Consider the following 22,593-nt stretch of genomic DNA (forward strand, 5'->3'; position numbering starts at 1 on the left):
GATAACAGAAAACAAATTTATGATAACTTCATCCCTAATTAGTTCCATCTAAACAAAAGTAAGATTCAAATTGCGTACTGCGTTACATGCAATGAACTGAAATACCTGCAATTTTTATCACTTGTCTTTTTCTACAGATGTTTAAAACGAGGTGCCACGCAATATGGTTGCTGTTACAAATGTTTTACTCATGTAGTACCTCCAGTGTCTTGGGGAATGGTAAATGGAGGATACATACAGGATACAACCGCATACAGGATATTGTTAGTTTAATATATGTAAAACTATATATATAAGGATAACATCTTTTTTATGTGTCATGAATTTTAACTTGTGCAAGGTTTTTGTTTGATGTCTGTCATACTCTGTATAACGTTAAACCCGAATAACAGTGAGTGTAACTACGCCAAGAGCTCACGAGAGTACCGGAGATCGATATACAGAAGATAGCTTTGGTGAGTGTCTGCTCGCACTCGATCCAACCAAAGCTTTGTCACCAAAAGCAAAGGGTTTATTTTCAGAAATTCCTTGTCAACCAGTGCCAGCCTTAGGAAAAATGTAATTTTTCTTCAAGGAGATCCTTTACCTTTACCTCCTTTTTTCCGTAGTAATTCTTTATTTTTGAAAGAGTAATATTTTTGATAAAGTAACAGAACACATACTGAGTACACAGTTACTTATGTACTGTCTTTCGCTGATAATGGCAAGCTCATTTTTAATTACACTTATAAATTATACGAGTATCTTTATATCATAGCACTTTATTAAATTTGGATTGTACATTCAAGTAAGTTTCTGGTCATATATTATTCCTTAAATTTAGTGAAACTACTAACTTGTTTCTATATTTCCACAACACAAATGCAGGAACTAAAGTGGGTGTTTGATATCTAAGTCATTGCAAAATTCCACATAAAATAATTAATGAAAATTATAAATCAATTTTTGTTTATTCCTAGGGGCGTTATTTCAAAACAGAAGTGGTCTAGTGTAATAATCTGCAAACACATTTCTAGTTCAGCTCAACTTTTGGCATAGTCAGTACTTCTGAATGAAACGGGCCAACGTTTAGATGGTTCTAAGAATAACCCTTGTAATATGTGAAATTAGATATCCACAAGGCTAGGTTTACTTTGATCAATCAAGTGTTTAAACTCAGATGAAGATCATGTGCAAGGATGCACGATGTTGTGCAATAAAATCAGTTTACACGTTAAGTTTTATTATTTGAATACTGTAAAAAGCTAATAACTGTCGGATTTATTTCTTCTCATACTCTTTTATATTATGACCTAATGTTTTTACAGTATATAACACTGAAAATTAACTGCTGGAGACTATACAGTTTTGGTAACTCAAGTGTAATTGACAGGACGATGACGTAAAGGTAGGAAACGAATGAAATGAAAGTAATGGCTTTCGTATTCATAAAACCCCACTTTCACTTCACTCGTCCCGTACACGTGGGACATGATAAGTACTGACCACTACTAATTACATACCTGCCCACATACTCATTAAGTACTTGACCAAGTGTTAACTTCATAACTGACTGCATAGTTGGCCACGTACTAACCACTTACCTGAACACCCACTATAACTGACCATATTGTGCTATCAAGGTATTAGGTTGATATATTTAATAATCTAACCTTAGTAATTCTTCAAATAATTAATTTAGGTTCCTATTTATGAATTATTTCCTATTTTCTTTTATTGTTTTATTAAAGTTTGATTATTTCTTTCTTATTAGTTTATTAAATTGATTATATGAATATTTATTTAATTATTTCTTTTTCAAGACCTCTGCAGATCATAAGATCCATGTGATCGAAAACAGAGCCGAAGAATGTGTAGCGCAAGCGTTAAATACATGTGATTAATTAGTCATGTTAAACTTTAAAACAGTTTTTGGTTTCACGATACTTTGGGATTATAACATATAATTAATAGCCTAGAAATTTGTTTCAAAATTTACACATTGTTAAATTAGTTTGCGATACTCGTTTACATGCAACTACTATGTTGTCAATACTAAATCTAATATAACGTATAAGTTAAATATGGAACACAAGAAATCAAGAGAATCTGGAACTAAGAATGCTCGCTCAAATTAGTAATGTGAAGATTTACTGTGCCTTGAAATACAGAGTTAGGATTTGTACTATGAGATAAGAAAAAGTTGTTGAAAACAACCAACTTATGGAAATGTCCTTTTTTGGTTGTAGTTCTTCGAATCATTACTACACCACAACTTAAAAGGTCTACTGCGCGGGTACTCTTCACTTAAACAAGCAATATCATTACGAAAGGAGGAAGTGTTACTAATGGTAAAAACAACAAAAGTAGGAATTTCTTGTAGCAGTTATAGGCCAATGACCTTGAGACCATTGTAATCCTTATAATCTAAAATAACTATATCGATTGACCTGTTAACTTGGTACTTTGGTATTTCAACGTTCCTAAAGATATATTATTCATATTTAAATAAAGATTTCCTGTACTTAATTTAACTTATTATGGTCCAATATAATTAATAATAAAATTAACTCTCAGTTTTTTATGTAACGTAATAAATATTAAGGCTTAAAGATATAAAACACTGTTGCCACGAAATGACGATAAATGTGAGTATTAACGTTATCCCTTGAGAGATTGGATTGTTCAAATAATCTAAAGTTCCGAACATTTAGTGTGAGGATTCACATGGGAGTCTACACTGGTGATATAGTAAATCCACATTCCATTCTAGTCAAGTATTATTTCTCCTACCTCGCTATTATAATAGTAGTGTGTACTTTATATTATTTTTTTAATATTGTTTCAATGGACAATGACACGAGATTATGATGTAAAATTCATTAGCACAAATCCACCATCTAAGAATTAGCATTCACATTACTAGACGAAACCTTTTGAGGAATTTATACAGTGAAATTTGTCCTGATAATTTCGTTGGAAATAAATATGGTTACAATATTTAACTGCTATGCAAGGTATTTTAATCTTATTTCTTCTTAATTAACCAACTATATCATATGAAAACTGTTGTTAGATGGATGAAGTACATGATTAGTAGCAGAAGAGCACAGGCATATCTGTGTGGAGTCACAAGAGAGGTCAAAACGCAGCGAGGATGTCTACAAACTGGTGTACTGTGACCAAGCCTGTGGAACATAGTTGTGGATGACTTTCTCTGGACTCTGAATGAACAGGGCTATGCAGACATGTTGTGATACTCCATTAAGGACAATCATATAGTCACGTGCTTGGAAGTGCTGTGGAGTGTCCATTGTGAAGCGATGGTGTAATGAAGAAGGACTAACGGTGAATCCTTCGAAGACCATCATGGTATTATTTACATATAGGAAAAAACTGGAGATTATACAGCCAGTCATATGTGAGGGGCAGATACAGGTAACTTAAGTGGGGAGTTCAAAAGGTGATTGCCGCATAAAAACCTGTGGAAGATTCAGGCACGCAGTTATAATTTTTGGAGACAATGGGCAACATGAAAGGAACACCAACCGCTGCGATGGAATTAGTATTAATCCCCCCACCTCTTCACATATTTGTCATAGGATAGACTAGGATGGCTGCATATACAGGCTGGAGTGCAATGGAAACTGGCATCATCGCCATACTAGCAAGCACTCCAAGGTCTCTGACATTCTCAAACTGGACATTCTAAAGATGATGTTTGACAGAATGTCAAATGTTACGGACAGGGAAAAACCATTTCAAGTCAACATTGATGAAAGAGAGGAATGGTCAAACGGAGAGCCTGTCTACATGAAGAAGGCTCTAACCTGGTACATAGGCGGGTCGAATACTGAAGGGTACTGGGGCCAGTGTCTGGGGCCAGACCTAAAACTAGCTTTAGCTATAGCCTAGGCAAACTGGCAACTGCCTTTCAGGCTGAAGTTACAGCCTTTGCCGAATGCGCGAGAATTAATGTAGGAAGAGGTTACACGTTCAAAACCATCTACTTTAACTCGGACAGTAGGGCTGCTCTGCAGGTCTTGGCCAACCATGACTGTATTTTAAAGACAGTATAAGAATGCCATAAGGTCATGAAATTACTAACGAAAATAAATAAATTCACTTATTCTAACAGGGATGCCTGGGCATAGAGGAATAACATTAGAACGGAGATCGGTTGCCAAGTGGGTGTTTTAAAAAAACCGACAACACTGGAGGAGAACTGAGGGGAACGTACAGGCAAAGTGGTTGCTCGATGAACCATAAAGGAACATATCAGCAGATGTCTTTACAATGACTAGAACGGAGATCCGTAAGATGGCTGGTTTTATTACGGGTCATTGGATATTTCGAAGCCACGTATACAGAATAGGTATTCCGGTTCAGGAAACACTGTGCAGAAAATGCGGAGAGGCTAATGAAACGGCTGAGCATGACGTATTTGAATGTCCGGCATTATAGAGCAAACGCTCAAGACCCGTAGGTTTTCTAAGGCATACTGAAGAGGGATGGGAACAGGCAAGCATTGTTCAGAAGATCTCATGGTTTTTTTAAAGGCCTGGGATTTGACACAGCTTAATCCTGGAAGAGGGTGCACAATAAGCCGGCTCTCTGTTTTAACACAAAACACTATATTAAATGTTTCTGAAACATTCGTACATACTGACATTACATCTTTAAAATTAAAATATTAAATTACTCTCCAGTTTTAATAAGTGCGTATTAGAATATTATTGCTTAAATAACGGTACGAGTATATAATTATTTAAATGTTGTTATTATGTGTACATTAAATACTTTATGGTGCTGGTAAAGAATTTCCCTTGTTAAACACATCAGTTTTTATATCTAGATCAAACCATTACATGAAGAATGAACTTAGTAAATAATATGGTTATGCAATAAGAAACTGCATTACAAGATAAGTGTAATGTTATTGTTGTGAGTTAATAACATCTCCAATACAAATTTGTTGGTTATAGTTATAAAGTTGACAATTTTACAAATAAACATTAATCAGTTAAAACAAAACATTTAATAATGTTTTAACTAACTATTTTTTTATTTTATGAAGTATCATTATTTACATCAATCGACGTTTTGTATAAATCTTACATAAAAAGAATTTCTTGACAACAGTGTTTAAATCGCCATTAAGTATTAAAATGTTAAAAAACATTAGTTTCTTTATAACACAGATTACTTGCCCATATTATTTAGTGTCTTATTAGGTACACTACAATATGTAACTCTATTACTACTACAGCAATTTAATATAGAATAATATAATGAGGCTTATAGGGAATGTGGCAGTAAAAAGTTAATGTGTCTCGATACAAGAGTTATATTTATACATGCAATTGTAAAATGAGGAAATTAGAATTTTTTGTGATGTCATAATAAATAAACCTTTTGATATTTAAATTCTAACATTTAAAATCTTTAACACTTAAAAAAATATACTAAATATACGTAACGAAATGTGCAGTGCCTTAGATGGGCTAGGTATGTGAGCACGAGACGAGCGAGGTTCACCCGCAACCAGACAGGGGTATCCCCTAGACAGTTTTAATTGTAGATATAAGTTTATTACAATTTGGGTTTATTTCTCACACGTTTTAACCGAATAAAATGTTTTATCGTAATAAGAATATTTAAGTATCAAGAAATTATGTATTTAAAGAAGTAGTAGGAGGAGATTCATATGTCTATTCTTGAATCCCATTTTGCTCCTTATAACTTTGAAACGTGGGAGATAGCATAATGGAATCCAAGAAGTTTTAAGCTATCAATATGGATTACGCGTTAACGTAAGCTTTTCCTCAGAAAAGGTAAACAACAACACGAAGCAGCTGCTTCTATTTTAAGCCATTACAAAACTTGTCTGTTGTTCCATTCAACATCTTCAGGCGTTGGAAACATCATATTTATTTTAATATATAATGAACATATGGGGATATAACTAATATAAACGGTAAATGACTTGTACCTTTTTACTTCAAAAAATCTATCGCTTGTTATTTAGATTTTTTTTAATAATACTCTGTAACGGGGTATATACAGACTGACCGGACAGACAGTTGAGACCTGGGCTCGATTATCCCACACAGAAAGCAAAGATTCTTAGAACCGATGGGGGTTTTTAATAATTGTCCGACACGTAACAGTATTATAAACATAGACATTCATTATTTTCCAGTAACAAAATACATAACAAACTACATCTCCAACAAAAACCAACGCAATGAATTGATTATTATTATTACAAAATAATAATTACTCTCTTCAAGAAACAAACTAATCTAAACTAGCAATGCAATTTTGTCATAACAATCTGTGATAAATTTATATAACAAAGATTTGTAAATTGATACGTAATTTAATTACTAGCAGAATATAGGTGGTTAGACAATATCGCTGTTAACCGAGTTGTCCAACATAGCCCTAGGTCATGTGTTACTGATTGCATACCATGATTAGGCATCCGGGTGTTAGACAATAAGTATGAAACGAAATTAATGAGTACACTCAAACATTTCCAGGCAACAACTCTTTCCATTTTTTGTTTGGTCTTCGTGTACACAATAGAAATCAGAAGACCAAAAGATCATTGCAATAAGCTGCAAACATTCTCAAAATCCAATCTTCAAACTAATAGTTACTTGACTACGTCACCGCCTTATGTTTTCTTAGGACACAGTAAGGAAACCCTCATTCCATATAGCCTAAAAGTACCTTTGCGCTGCTTTCGAACTGACAGGATATTCCGTATCGGTGAAGTTAGGAATAGGAGACGCCTCCAGTCGAGGTCCGGTGAGGAGGGAGGTATAAAGGCATTGCCTCAGTCTCACCTAGGAAGAAAGTGAGGCTAGCTCCCTATTCCAGCGTCTTTCTACCAAATGGGAACTGATAACACTCTGTACCGGATAAGTAGTGGATTACATTCCGTTTAGGTTTGATAAGCATTTATCATTAAGGAACCCCACCCATTTGAACAGTCACTCTCCGCAACAAACCAGGCCTATCGACCAGCCCCGATATCTCAAAATTTCCGTTGCAGTTAGTGATGTGCCAGTTCCTGAAAACTGGTTGTTCTGATTTAAGTAAATCATAAGTTTTTACTGTGCCCAGTATAAATTCTATTGGCAGGTACAAACAAGATATTTTAATATTTAATATGAATACATTGTAACTAGGTCATGTGTTGCTGATTACATTCCATGAACAGCATGGTACGTTCTTGCCACATATCTACAGTCAGATGAAGTGCGGATGTTATTGAGTGCAACATGTGTCTGTCAGATAGGGTGAAGGCTCGAGGCCAAACCAAACACATCATGTAGCCTTTTACATATCTCAGATTGTATCTGTTCCCCACTCCATATGAGTAATTCATTGATGGACCCGTCAGGTGTTTATTTACTCTTGGCTACTAGTCTGGTTGTGAAGGGATGATTAATTGATTGTGATGCCAGGCACTGCGATAAACCTTTTAGTATCGTATTTTATGGATATCTTTCATAGCATTGTTTGGAGGTTTGCAACCTTATTCTACATTAAATTTATAACAAACTATATTTAATTTTGATATAAATTCAATCTTTGTTCAATCAAATAAGAGGAAGTTTGTATTCTTAGTAAATTTTCTTAAGAAAAATTATTATGGGATCGCTTATTGGCATCTTGAGCGATAAGGTTGGAACATTTTATTTCTGTAATTCCATTTATCTGTCTGTTCACATGATAAAATATATTTTTTAAATTAAATAACCTATAAACTTGAAAGTTTGAAGCCTGATGTCTATATAAGTAACACTGAATTCGATGATAGAGCATGTCAATCCATAGAATATAGATGAGTGCTATGAAGTTAGAGAATATTTTTACATTGGTCTTATAGTTAACTATGATGGCAATAAGAAAATAAAGGAACAACTAAATTTCTAATAAATCAGTATAATTATATAATATATTATATCATGTAACAGTTTCTTTCAAAGTTTACAACGAAAAAATAACGAAGTTGTAAGTCAATGTTAAAAGTCAGTGAAAACATTTATTTCAGAGTACTCTTGCATTTTAGTACCTTGCCCAGTTCACCGGAACTTTTATTATCTGAACACTGCTATTACCTAGCTTAGTAAATAAAAAGCGAATTTATCATGAAACCATTAAAATAATCTGTTCTACGATTGTGCAGGACCAACCATAGAATTAGAATAAACTTAATTTGTCAGTCAATTTATTTTCTGTCTGTCTGCCCATAGTACATGTCGAGAATGGAATGAGTTGTATATCTGATACTTTGCATGCAACCCCAGCGAAGCCTGTTACGTTACACGTAGTGAGGCGTACTCCTACCCTAATCTCGGAGTTGGATATGTGCACAGATGTATAACTTATATATTTATATTTCGTTTAATTTCAAAATCTGTAAATGTAAATATGAAATAGGTGGATACAACGGAGTATCGAAGGATGCGTCAGAACGTAACGAATCGCTTTACCGCGCTGGCTGTGTAACTGACTGAATTTAATCCCCCTCAACATTTTATCCCATTCATACATACATACATTTAAACTCACATAAATAAATACACCACCAGTTTATCCATATAATGGTAATAAAAATGACAAAGGTAATGCCTTTGAACTTTATATTAATAAATCAGTGGCGCTCCTTTTTGGACCAACACAGCTGTGTACCAAATGTTAAGTCTCCAGTATATTTCTATCGATCAGACATGCAATAAGACTATCCTAAGAAGGACCTCTCGGATCCTTTATAATGGATATAAATTTGGATAAATACGAATAAAATATGTGCACGTGTCACAAAACTTTCTTATACTTCAAAACTATAGACGAACATATTTCCGAACTGTCAATAAATATATGAGACCAGGAACCGAGACACAATTTGCATTTTATGAGGTCACAAAGTGGTTTACCTTGAAGGTGATATATAAATTTCCCCGAAGAACCATCATAAATCATCAACACCAGTAGTATTGATCGAGATCAAAATTAGAAGTTATGAAAAGCGTTAAAATATAAAGTTATTTTTTTTCCAAAGTATACAATTCTTAGCTTGGCACACTTAAACTAACCGTCAGATGCATTACATCAGCGTCAGCTACAAATATAGAGATCATTAAAATGGCGAGTGATTACTTTCTGAAGACAATCAGGTTGTGTGGTTATACAATGCAAATTGGCTGTCTAAAAATGTTTAAGGGTATTTCTATGACTTTGTTAACAAAAAAGCTGTTCTCTTTACAATATAGTTCCCTTAAAAGCTAATGACATAAATAATAACTCGTAGGCCCTAAAACGTCCATCTAGTTTAATTGGAATATAAAAATCGTAATTGAATTAAACTGGAAAAAGCATTTGTCTCCAAAACAGGTCGTCTGTACGGTCTGGAGGGGTAAGTATGTACAGATTAACTAGTTCCTTACAGATAATGATCTTTCAAAATAGCACCAAATAAGATATTTCAAGCTATATGTTTAAAACTTCACTCCAAACTATGTGATCTCTTCTGTATGTATGGAGTAACTTTACAATATTGGGTGTACACAAAATAATTAAGCAACTTTGTATACTATTCTAACAAAAACTACGTATCCGACATGGCAGTGGTTGGTATCAATGGGTTGGAAAACACCGCAAGATTTGTTCACACAGCTGACTGCTGTCAACAATACCAACAATGTAGCAAAGGTACGTTGTTTAGTAATTTGGTTTGGTATGACAGGTTTTTGGCGACGATTCAACGTTTCCCATTAGTGGTTAAGTACGCAAACTAAATGTAAGAATTTGTGAGACCGAAAATCCTCGAGCGTCTATTGATCATGAGAGAGATTCACGTAAGCTAAACGTGTTTTGTGCTATATCAAAGAAGAAGGTCCATTTCATTTTCAAGAGGCAACTGTAAAAGGAATTGTTTACTTAGATATGTTGAATGAATGGCTAATGCCTCAACTCGAGGAAGACAGTGATAACATTTTTGGGTGCAAGATGGTGCACATCCACGCTGGCTGAAAGGTGTAAGAGACTACCTTGACGAGAGTCTAGCACAGCGCTGGATCGGCCGTGCTGCTAACGACAATATGCCACTCTTACGTTAGCCTTCAAGAAGCACGGACTTAAATCTGTGCGACTTTTTGTGCGGTTATGAGAAAGCCGTTGAATCCTTTGCAGTGAGTACTTGGAGCTCATGCATTGCACTACTGCTGCAGTACAAAGTGTTGATGAGGCCACTCTTCAAAAAGTTTAGTCACAATTTGATTTTAGAATAGATGTCTGCAAAGCAAGCCGAGGTTCATATACGGTATATATAAAGAAACTTGAGGTTTTTATCTTTCTAATGACGTATGTTACTCTTTATAAGTTAGTAAACCTTCGCTGTAATTTTTAAACAAAGTTGTTTACTTCTTTGTGTACATCCCGTAATACTTTAATGTAATCACACTGGTACGTTTGTTTTTTCGGCTTTTTATAACAAATAGTTCAGATTAGATAATTATAAACGTAGATAATGCCGTGTGTATGACCAATCTATCTTTAACATTTAGTTTCAAACAAACACAATAACTTTTAGAATATTGCGAATTCTCTTACAAACAAATACAAGATATTGTGGTAGATGGTACGTTATTTATTGTTTAAATCTAAAGATGAACATAGACAGGTTCAACTGAGTCTCACAATGAAACTACCACTACGAAACATAACTAAATTCTAATGTTAGTGCTACTTCAGTGACCACCTCAACGTTGAATTTCCTATGAACATTAAGTGAAACATTGTAATGCGAGTTACAGAAACTTTGAGTACTACAAGTTCTAGTATGTACTCTAAAGTTTAACACTAGGTTAACTTTTTATTGTGTAAATGCATTGTTTTAACGATGCTTTTTGTCAGATTTTCATTGCTTTCTGTCAAAACTGAAAAAGAATTCTTCACTTATTCGTCTATGCATGTGAAGGTACCCATTTTTAATTCTCAAAGAGTAAATAAATCATAAAGTATTTCTGATTTTCTTACATAGTAGTAGATGGCTGTATCTGGTTTTCTTACTTAAAACAGATAATGATATAATGTACTACATTTTCGCCTGGGCTGGTGTCACGTGTGATAGTGCTCGTGACGAGCTCGTGACAACGGGCCCGAAGCGGTTCTCGAGTACCTAAGTTTAACCTGTACTATTATATTTCTAATATTGTAATCTTCCATCAATGGATAAGACAAGATGACTGATATCAAAACGTTTTATTTATTGTTGCAATCTCAAAACATTACAGTGACGTATAACAATATACTCCATCGAACTTGTTAACAGAGGATCACATTGCTCGTCATAAACTAACGATAGCATAGGATTGGCTGCACCAGTGACACGAGGGAATGATCTTGTATAGGGATGAGACCAGCCACAATTGAACATTCAAACTCCACAATAGCCAGGAGCTCAATAGTCTATTGATCCTGGTTGAGGATCCTTTAAGCTCACTTGACTAAATCCTGGCTTTAGATCCTCTGAGTTGCTGTAAAAGGATGGCTTACTGGATTTCAAAAACAATTTATAGGAGAAATATTTGTTGCAACTAATGAACGCCCACGGAATGTGTTCAAGATTGGTCATATTATATAAGTTTTGTCAGTAGTATTAATGCGATATTGATTAAATGACTTCGTTTATAGACAATACAACATTAAAACCGTCATGAATCGAAATACACGACTACTTAAACAACTGAAGGAAAATTTCAGGAATTACTTTAGTGTGTCTCATAAATTTAAAGAGTACGTAAAAGTCAGAAAATGCTCTCTTGTTTTGTGAATTTTTACGTCTCGGATTTCCTCAAGGTGCGTTCACTATTAAATCAGTAGAAAATCCGAAATGGATTCATAATTCAGTCAATTACAGTAATATTTAGATATCATACTGTACAATAATTTAATATAGGAATGTTTTAAAATGTTGTTCGGCCATATTATTGTGTATAAGATATAAGTAAAAGAGATCAAAATTACTCCCGCCTCCCTCAATTCTAGTTAAGATATTTTTAGAAACCTATATTATTAATGAGAGAATATTAAATTATTTAACTGATGAAACATTAACTGATTCATACATTCCTCCTGATGTTGTTTGTGATGTATCTAAACATTGTGTATAACCTATGAAACGAGAGCTAAAATGCCATTTTTCTTGAAGTTATTAAGGTTGAATTATATTATAATGAACGAATAAAAGAATCCAGAATCAGAGAGCAAACGAAATTATGCTTTTCTGTGATTTTCCAAATCAAGTATAACAGAGAGAAATATAGGTTATTTTTAAAACAATAACTAAACGTAGTATCCTGTTTTCTCAAATGTTATCCATGATAATATTAATAAAGTGTAATTAACCTTAACGCAAATATCTTTAATTAAATACTTTTGTAGATGTATGGTGTTTTGTAAAATGTGAGGTAATTTTATTTAACTAATACAAACTAAAGAACTCGTATTACACGTCTTCTTACTTGTTTGCTGTGTGATAAAATTTTAAACATAGCTTAAATTACGACCTTTCACTTTCCTATTTCTATGCAAAGATTACATACACATTGAACATTTTTAATTAGTATTAAGAAAATATATGTTTATGTATGCCTCTAAGGTAATGTTTAAGGTATGCACTTGCAAGTCATTAGTAAGCAATTAAAAATTTAAAAAATATATAATTCTTGAACAGGAACATTTATCAATTTAGTCTTTGTTTTATATCGGCTTCTAGAATGACAAAATACAGGACGTTTGGGGAGATCAATTTACTTGCTTTTGAGTCAACATAGGACAGCCAACATCGGAGGGAAGATAGCTGTACACTCTCTGCCTCTACCATACCATACTGGCAGAGGGAAGGCTATCACTGTTGAGGTCTCTATTAATCGAACCAGAGCGTAACCTCATCATATCTATACATCCTAACAGTCTTCTACACTGCTAAAGCACCGCCCGTTCCAACTGTCATATTGCGCAGTGAACAGTCTATCGACCAAGTTATAGTCTTAATCTCTTCTCTGTATTATTATATAACATTATTTTATTATTACATTGTTATATAATGATTGAATTTACATTATTATGTTATCTGTAACTGGGGAGTTATGACACAGCTTGGATTAATATACCGCTCCTGAACATTCATTGTGCTGAGCATACATAGTAACAAATGTGTTTTTCTAATCCTATTTAAGTTCATTCGTAACAGATGTAAACCACTTACAAGTGAATTATTCTTGCGTTGCCCTATTTTGACAGTGGTTGGACTGTGATGCGGGCCGTTTGTTCGGCATTGGCAGTGAATGCTTTAAGCCTTATGTGGCCTACAGAATAGATGAGAGTCTATATTAGTGATTCTCAAGACTGAATAAATAGTTTGTATTTTGCGTTATTCCATTCTGTTTGCCACGATTGTTATCAGGTATTGTACGTAACACAGTGGTTGGACTGTGATACGGGATCGTTTGTTCGGCATATAGCATAGGATTATCTCTACACCTATTTGCGGCAATCACAGAGAAGGTATTGCGGTTGCCATATTCCAATAGAAAATATCGATTCACCCCACTGAGTAATACTAGGACTGGTTAATAGGATTTGCTAAAGTTGCACTATATCCAGTAAATGGTGATTTCTAGGTCTGAGTAAACAGGATTCCAATATTTTATGTTTCTTTGTTTTGTTAATTTTATTGACAATTGCACACAAATTATTTGGGGGAAAACTCAGTTTCTTTCTTCGAATTTCTTTAAATCTCAAAACAACATATTATTGCGTATAGTTTTCCAATAATTTATGGCTTCCATCCATAGTGTAGAGAATTGTTGATAATATTGTGAATTAAAAGTTGTAAAACAATGGGAACAAATACTTTTCTGGTAAAGTTTATAAAGTAAAGGATATTTAAAGTTTCTATTCCCTCGTGCCTAGAAGAAAAGCACCGCTGTCTTGAGACGAAACTGTAAAGATTCTGTTTCTGTCTCTTGAATTCTGAGAATTCACGTCGTATCACGCTCGCTTTTAGAAACTTGGAACTAAAATAATTATATAGCCTATTCCTAAAAAAAATTAACTATGGTAGTTTTGCGTAATGAATAATTCATTATGCCTTATTGTTGAGAACTTATAATGATACCAATTCTATTTTTACACACATATTAATTTCAACAGTAGTAAATAATACACAAATATCTCTAAACCTTGTAAACACCCCTGTGTAGTGTGTGTTTTTGTGTGCGTTTATTTAAGCATAGGCCGTAAAGAATTTGCCTTGAAATTTTAGTTTGTAATATTTAATTTGGTATTTCATACAGTTACAATGTCTAGATACGTTTAAATGTTTACAATATAACCAATTAGTAGTTAGGAGTTCCACAGCTGAATCCCCACAAAGTTCCATGTTTTTACAAACTTGAAATGTAATTTAAATAGGTTTAGACATTTGGAATGGGTATTTTGTTTTAAGGTTTTTGGCAAGGAGATCAATTAGATGTCAGTCAAATCAAAAAATATATTTTATATTAGTTTTATATTAGTAAAGCAATATATATATATATATATATATATAAGCATATATATTGCTTTACTTTCAATAATCTGTTTAACTAAGCAAGGCGTATTGTTGAAATTTGTTCTCACACACAACATTTTAAAATACATGTGTGAATAGTTTTCAAACAATAAAAAAGGTCATATTCTATTATATTACACAATTAATTTTTAAAATAGTTTGAAACTTTAGATAATTACATTTCAAAATTGAATTAATTAGTTTTAATTAGTCTTTGTTCTAATTTTAGACAGTAATTTGTTTTTATTTGAATTTGATTTCATTTGATCAAATATAAAATATAGAATTCTTATATAATATAAGTGGTATAGATTACAAACATTAAAAATGATATTTAAACAGATACACTTTTTCTTGAAATAATTCAATAAAAACATGAAAATGATAGTAATAAACATTTTTGAGCACTCAGTTCCAAATTCTGGTCTAATTACATGTTTGCAACATAATATTCCATTACAATTAACTCATTATTATATCCGTTTATCAAACGTTTTCACTTTAACACAAATTATTTGAATTTATTATTATTGAATTATTGAATCAATTATTGAATTGATAATGATCTTGATTTAAATATATTCAAATTAAAACTTACACTAGTATAATTATATGGCTCGTATTTATTTATTCAGATTTTTAGTAGTGATGATGTATATTTTCTATGCATGTATTAATAAGGGTGCAATACCTTATTAATATATTAAACGCCATCCTATGTTTATCATAGTAAACTGATTTACTTTGCATCCTGTTGTGATACTCGGAATTGTTTCACATACTTTTCAAAGGTTACGCATTTTTGTTTTTAATGTTGATAGCATTACGAGCTGTTATTCTTCGCCAGTCTGTATCAAAGTATTTCTTTTAGCTTTTTAAATCAGAAAAAGGTTACATTTTATGGGAGTTTGGTGGAAGTTAAATTTAATCACGTATATTGTTCAAGCAGTACCATACTACAATATGATAATAATTTATTTAATCTAGGAGAATAATGAAATATGCAAATGTATAGTATTAGTACTGTAAAAATACAGTACTCTAAATTTGGATGCAAAAAGAAGTTTGTTAGTTCCTACAAAGAAGTAAGCAGTTGTAAAAATCAACATCTAAATCATCGTAAGTTCATTTCCTCAGGCTTCTTGGAGATTTATTATTAGTTCATCTCCAAGGCTAGTTTCAGACTGTAAAGAGAAACCCTTAATGACCTATGCAGGTCGAGTTACAATGGTCGGACAAAGTTGATAACCTTAAGTGCGTTCTCTAACGAAGCAGCGTGGTGACGTAAATGCCTGACGCAGTGGGCGGGGTGTTTCCTATAAAAGCATAGCAACGGTTTTCAAGTTTGAAAAATTCATAATTTTGGTCATTATTGTCTTTGTGTTTCTACATAAAATTTTTGCAATAGATTGTCTTATAATTCAATAACACTTATTTACATATGTATTGTTGTTTAAGTTATAATTTAGAATTCAAATTTAAAACTCAAGCATTAAGTTCCATTTTGAACATAACTCATTGTGTTCCAATAGAAACGTGTGCTGAGATATATAAGGTTGTCTGCATGAAAAATCTTAAATGAAAATAGCTACCGGTAGACTCTATAAATACCATCAAAATGTTTGCTATGATCCTCAGGTTTGCGTACGATAAATCTCTTATATTTTAATTACACTAGATTCCAATCATATTTTAAAGTAAGATACCCGTTCATAAAATATACCTTTTTTCTCAAAATAATTTATTCTTATATTTGTAAAATAGTTCAATAATAGTTTCATTGTGTTGTTTTAAATCGTTATTTCAGCATTGTATTTCGTTTCCATTTACAATTTACATGTTACTAGAAAAATACTACTTTTTAAATATCTTGAATCACATTTTTTTCATTTATTTTTTAATTTAAACGATATTTGCATATTATTTTCATATTACAATCGTTTTTAAGGAGAACGTCTTAACTTACCGGTATTTGTGTTGACCTCCAGAGAATTGAATCCTTAAATGTTTGCACATGTTTTTAATACAGTGCCATTTGTTTTAAATAAAGCTAAAATAAAAAACGTTAAACAAATCTATTCTACAAATATACGTTCGTCCATATGTTCTTAAAATATGTAGATCTGCTAACAGTAGTGTCGCTTTGAATGGAGATATTTTGTAATAATATGTCATTACAAGGTTAGTTTTTACAAAATATAATTACAAAACAAACTGTTGGTCTATGTTTTGAAATGTCAAGCTAACTTTTCTCAAGTATCAAATAAAGGTAATCGACAAATTTAAGAACAATTTTTGACAAAACGTAAATAAAAATGATTTTGCTCGCATTTGTTTTTAAAGTCCCTACAGGAGCTACTACAACTTGTACCTGATACTCGATATGGAAGATGAGTGTAGCAGAGAGGTTCCAGCACAATGCTCACACTCGCGGAGAGCCGGCCGGGCAAACACTGAGCGTCGCGGCGTCACTTGGCGCGCAGGCGTCGCGTCACCTCACTCTCTCAAGCGCTTCTAACGTCGGGCAGCACCGGCCATTAGCGTGACCTTCTACATGGGAGATGAAGGGACCTCACCACAGTAATGTTGTTTACTTAAACAATATGTGTTAGCGCATCGGGGTAAATTCGGAGATCTTTCAAATACATTTAACAAAATACTATGATAGAAGTGTAATCTTGATTATCACGCTAATTCTTCATCATTCCACCAGTTTCCCAAAATATGAACTTTCAGGAGAAAAGGGACATTATCTTTCATTTATCAATATAGGTTATTGGTATACCCGAAACCGCCATACTGTAGTTTGAAAAAGTTGACTGTTTTTGTTACCTGACGCAAGGGAGAGGTACCCGTGGTGTTTCAATCTTTTTAAGACATAATGCTGATTTGTATTATCCGTTCAAATACTCTGAGTTTATGGAAATATTAATTTTTAATATTAGGAAAGAACGTTTTGTTATATCGCACGTTTTACATGTGAAAGCACATCAGTCTAAATTAACTATTAAATTCCCCTCAGGGGCGGTCTTACTTTCAAGGCCGTACGGGTAGTGGCGACCCGAGGTACCCTAGCTAATGCTCCAGATCCCTTCTCTTCTTGTTCTGGAGGCCTATGGCTGGCCACACTTCTCTATGTGTCAGCCTATCTCTCTTCTTCACTCTCTTTCTATCTGAGGTAAAGTTCCTCAACTCTTCGATCTAGTTTCCCTTTCATTTCTCCCACTAGGGGCCAAGCCACGGTGGAACAGCGTAGGCCAGGGCTGAAATGGGCTGGTGCAAACCAGTCTATACTATGCGGACTCTGGACACCGGCGACCCTCCAGTTTAAAAAAAGCAGCTTACCCAGGCCATGCGGGGCTCTGTCTGGGCGGACCTTCCATTCCCTAGCTTCTCGTGGGAACAACATGGAAAGAAACAAACACAAAAAACAAAACAAACCAACCCTTGAAACAGCTCCTGAAGCTGTTTCTAACCTACCTCTTCCTGCTGAGGTAGCTCCCGAAGCTACCTCGCACATACCACCACCTGGCAACACAAAACTCAAGAGGTTGTTATGCCAACATCCCTACCTTCTCCTCAACAAAGTGCCTTAGGAAACACAGGAGGTTCCATTGCACACTGAAGCTCCCATACATGGCAAGGCTTTATCTGAGGAAGGCCAGTACAAGCGCTGAGGAAGTAAAATCCCTTCAAGATATAGAAGATCAGCTCCTCAACAGCCCAAGCACTCCCATGTCTACAGGTACGCTGGATGATGCCACAGAGCAACTCGGCAACCTCAGAATGAAGAGGCCCAATCTCACCACTGCTCAAAGAAGAGAAGCACTAAAGGCTAAACTTCTTGAAAAGGGTGAAGCTTTTGACCCTTCCAAGTGGAGGAGGGGGAAAAAGAAGAAGAAAAAGAATCCCCGAACGGCAGGAGGTCTCAACTCCGGGCCCAAACTGCGGGTACCAAGGCGTGGGTGGGGTCGGCCAAACGCCCCAGAGGCACCTTGGTCACCCGCCCTCCGCTGAGGGACCCGCAAAGAAGGCTAGGAGGGAAACCCAAAAGCCCGAAGCCCACGATCCCGAGGCCTCTGGTAGCACACCCAAGGCTACCTACAGAGAGGTCGCAGCGATTAAAATGGCCATAGCCCTCGAAGGCTACCGGAAGCGAAGCTTAGTGCAGAGCAAGGAGAAGCCATCGAGGACGCAATTATGGAAGAAATCCAAACCCCTGGGAGGATGGTTCCGTTCCATCGTTTGCGGGCACCTACCTAGAGAAAGGTGTTTTAATTGCTTCCTGCATCAACGAACACACCAAACGTTGGCTTGGAAGAAGTTATCCAAAGAATAAAACCTCTGGGAGATGATATCTCTCTGAGAGTGGGTCTGCGTAAGGACATCTTGAGGTCCACCAGGGTGTTTTTCAGAGCTCACCCGAAGCTTCTGAAGAAGACACCTGAAAAGGTACTTGAGATGTTCAATAAGCAGAACCCCAACCTGAATGTAAACGAGTGGAAAATTCCTTCCATCCAAGCCAGACCCGAAAGGTTACGGATTCGTCTGCTTCCTGGACGAGGTCTGCTACAGGCTGTGAAGGCTTCCAACTGTAGAGCCAAACTTAGGACTCTGGCAGGTCTCAATTGTCTCCTCGACAGTCAAGGACAATGCCACGAGTTCTACAAATCAACCTCCAGCACAGTAGGGCTGCCTCGGCAGCCTTCTGCCAGTTCTTCCTCCAGGAGGGATTTGATCTGGCACTGATTCAAGAACCATGGCTTCACCAAGGGAGAGTGGCGGGCCTAAATGAAACCAAAGGTAAGTTTAATTTACTGTACCTCTCTAAGGAATGTCAGAACCTGCATCCTGTTGAGGAGAGGCTTGGATTTTCTAACCCTCAACGAATTCTGCTCCAGAGATTCTCACTGTGGGCACACTGACCTGGAAGAATGGAGGTATAGTGCAGAGCACAATTGTAGGCTCCGTATACTTGCCATATGATGCCAGGGAAACTCCCCTCCATCAAGAGACCTAGAGCTCCATGGTGGGAAGAAGCACAAGCCAGACGTCAACAACTTCTTCTAGGTTGTGACGCCAACGCCAATCACTCTGCTGGATTGGGGCAGCACCAACACTAACCCTAGAGGTGAGGCACTTTTACAATTTCTTCTAAGTAGGGACCTATTTATATGTAATAAAGGTAACCGCCCTACGTTCGCAACACGAATTAGACAAGAAGTTATTGACATAACAATCTGCACACAAGGAATACTTGGAATGGTTGATAAGTGGCACGTAAGCGAAGAGGCCTCATTATCGGATCACAGGTATATCCTCTTTTAACTTGCAAGATGAGGCCTGCAGAGGTCCTCTATCGTAATCCCAGGAGGACTGACTGGTTGGGATATAAGTCTGACCTTCAGTCACAGTTGGGATCGGTAGGCGGAAGGGTGCGATGCTTCACAGACATAGATCAGATAGCTTCTGACCTGCAGAATGCTATATTCAATAGCTTCCATGACAATTGCCCATTGCGACGGGGGAAGAGTCGAACCAATAGTAAGTGGTGGACTGCAGACCTCGCTCGCAAAAGGGCTAATGTCAGGAAGCTGTACAATCAATGCAAAAGGAGCCGTATCTGGGAGTCCTATCATAGAGCTCTAACAGAATACAGCCTAGCAATTAAAAAAGCAAAAACAAAGTTCCTGGAGGCAGTTTACACAGAAGGTAAATGAGTTAAGCGCGGCAGCTAGACTGCAACGCTTGCTAGCCTCAAGTCCAACCGGTCACTTGGGATCTTTAAGGTCCCAGGGAGGTCAACACACTTCCGGGGTCTAGTGATAGCCTCAAACTTCTCCTTGAGACTCACTTCCTGATTGTATCTTTGAGAATGACGACACTGGAACGTCTGGTAATCACGAGGCAGGCTCACGGCCAAGAGCTTGTCGTGGTAGCTGGGCCATTGCCAGAAGGATTGTCACTCTCTCTAAAGCCAAATGGGCAATTTCTAAATTTGCCCCTTTCAAATCTGCAGGAGGGGATGGAATCCTTTCCGGCCCTGCTTCAACAAGGGCCGGAGAATCTCCTTACCCTTCTATGTGAACTATTCAGGGCGAGCCTAGCCTATGGGTACATACCACAAGTCTGGCGTCTCAACAGGGTGGTCTTCATCCCTAAAAAAGGGAGGGAGAGCGGACTACTCTGTCCCTAAATCTTTTCGTCCATCAGTTTATCTTCGTTTCTACTGAAAACATTAGAAAGACTGGTGGAGAGGCACCTGAGAAGGGGAGTTCTCTCAGACACTCCCCTTCATCGCAACCAACATGCATACCAGCAAGGCAAATCCTGTGAATCAGCACTGCACCAATTAGTCAGTAGGATTGAGGATAGCCTGTCCGCCAAGGAATTGGCATTGTGCACCTTCATAGACATTGAAGGAGCTTTCGACAATGCCAAATTCACTGCAAATGGTAAGTGGAGCACAGCGACGTGGGCCTCGAGCCAGCTCTGTGCCGGTGGCTTAGGGCCATGCTGTGCTCCAGACGGATCAGGGCCGATCTCAATGAAGTATCGCTTGTGATCGCACCCACAAGGGGATGTCCTCAAGGAGGCATCCTGTCACCTCTACTGTGGAATCTAGTAGTAGATGGTCTACTTGAGGACCTTACTAACAAACGGAATCTATGGTCCAAGGATATGCAGACGACATAGTCTTATGGTACAGGGAAAATACACAAATGTTGTTGTTGATATCATGAATACCAACCTTCAACATGTACACAAACTGGTGTCAGGGAGAGGGACTGAAAGTAAATCCCTCTAAGACAGTAGTTGTACCATTCACTAGAAAAAAGAACCTTGAGTCTCTTTCTAGGCTGAAACTCGCATCCACTCAGCTGGAGTGGTCAAAGACAGTCAAATATTTAGGACTGACTCTAGACCATAAGCTTACGTGGAATGATCATCTTAATAATATCCTGCACAAAGCAAAGTGGGCGCTCATGACGTCCAGGAGACTTGCAGGAATCTCATGGGGCGTAAAACCCCATTATAGCACTATGGCTTTACAAAGCAGTTGTAAGGCCTCAAATCACTTATGGTTCATTAGTCTGGTGGACAAAGGTGAATCAGGTAACTGCCAAAGCCAAGCTTTGAAAGCTTACAAAGGCTTGGCACAATCTTTGTAACCGGAGCATTCAGGAGCAGTCCCTCAGCGACCCTCGAGGTGGCTTTAGGACTTCTACCTCTTGATGTTCATATAAAAGCTGAAGCGCGTAAGTCAGCTTATCGGCTGATGGTTGCTGGCTTGTGGAGGAATGGCGCGTCTAACGCGAGCCATGGCGCCATCACTGAAGCTGTAATCCCAAGCGCTATTCTCGAAATGGTCTCCGACACAATGAGAACGGAGTTCGTATTCAATAAGCCATTCTCTGTTGACTTCTACTCCAGAGATGAGTGGAAATCGCAAGATAACATCCCAACAATAAGAAAGAGCTTTGTCTGGTACAAGGATGGCTCGCTTATTAAGGGTAGAACTGGATATGGAGTGTTTAGTCAATCCCCTAGAACTGCCCTTAGCGGCAGTTTGGGTCGGAACTGCTCCATATTTCAAGCCGAAATCTATGGTATCCTAGCCTGTGCCAACCTAGGCCTCACCAGAAGGTACCAGGAAATGAACATCTGTATAATGTCAGACAGTCAGGCAGCTCTTAAAGCTCTTGACTCCAACAGCATTTCATCCAAGCTTGTGTGGGAGTGCTTTAACACTCTCTGCAAGCTTGGATCACGCAACTGTGTGCGTCTTGGTTTGGGGTACCGGGCCACACAGGAATAGGTGGCAACGAATGCGCCGACAGGCTTGCCAAAAGCGGAGCAAGCATGCCATACACCGGTCCAGAACCGAGTTGTGGTATAAGCAAGTCAGGCCGCTTATCAAAGTATAAACAAATGGTCCAGGAAGACACACCGCTTGCGGTGGCAGAGTCACCAAGGAC

At 36.6% G+C, this 22,593-nt stretch overlaps 1 protein-coding gene across 1 annotated transcript in view; it reads right to left on the reverse strand.

Moving 5' to 3' along the window:
• The window catches only part of LOC124370590 (orexin receptor type 2-like), a 47,334-nt gene extending 30,229 nt beyond the window's left edge, over positions 1-17,105 (reverse strand). The window contains exon 1 of the mRNA XM_046828887.1: positions 16,986-17,105. The gene's annotated coding sequence lies outside the window, so the exon portion shown is untranslated. The remainder of the gene's footprint in view (positions 1-16,985) is intronic.
• Between the last annotated feature and the right edge of the window lie 5,488 nt (positions 17,106-22,593).

This window comes from Homalodisca vitripennis, chromosome 1 (genome assembly GCF_021130785.1).
Source record: "Homalodisca vitripennis isolate AUS2020 chromosome 1, UT_GWSS_2.1, whole genome shotgun sequence".
Taxonomy (NCBI): domain Eukaryota; kingdom Metazoa; phylum Arthropoda; class Insecta; order Hemiptera; family Cicadellidae; genus Homalodisca; species Homalodisca vitripennis.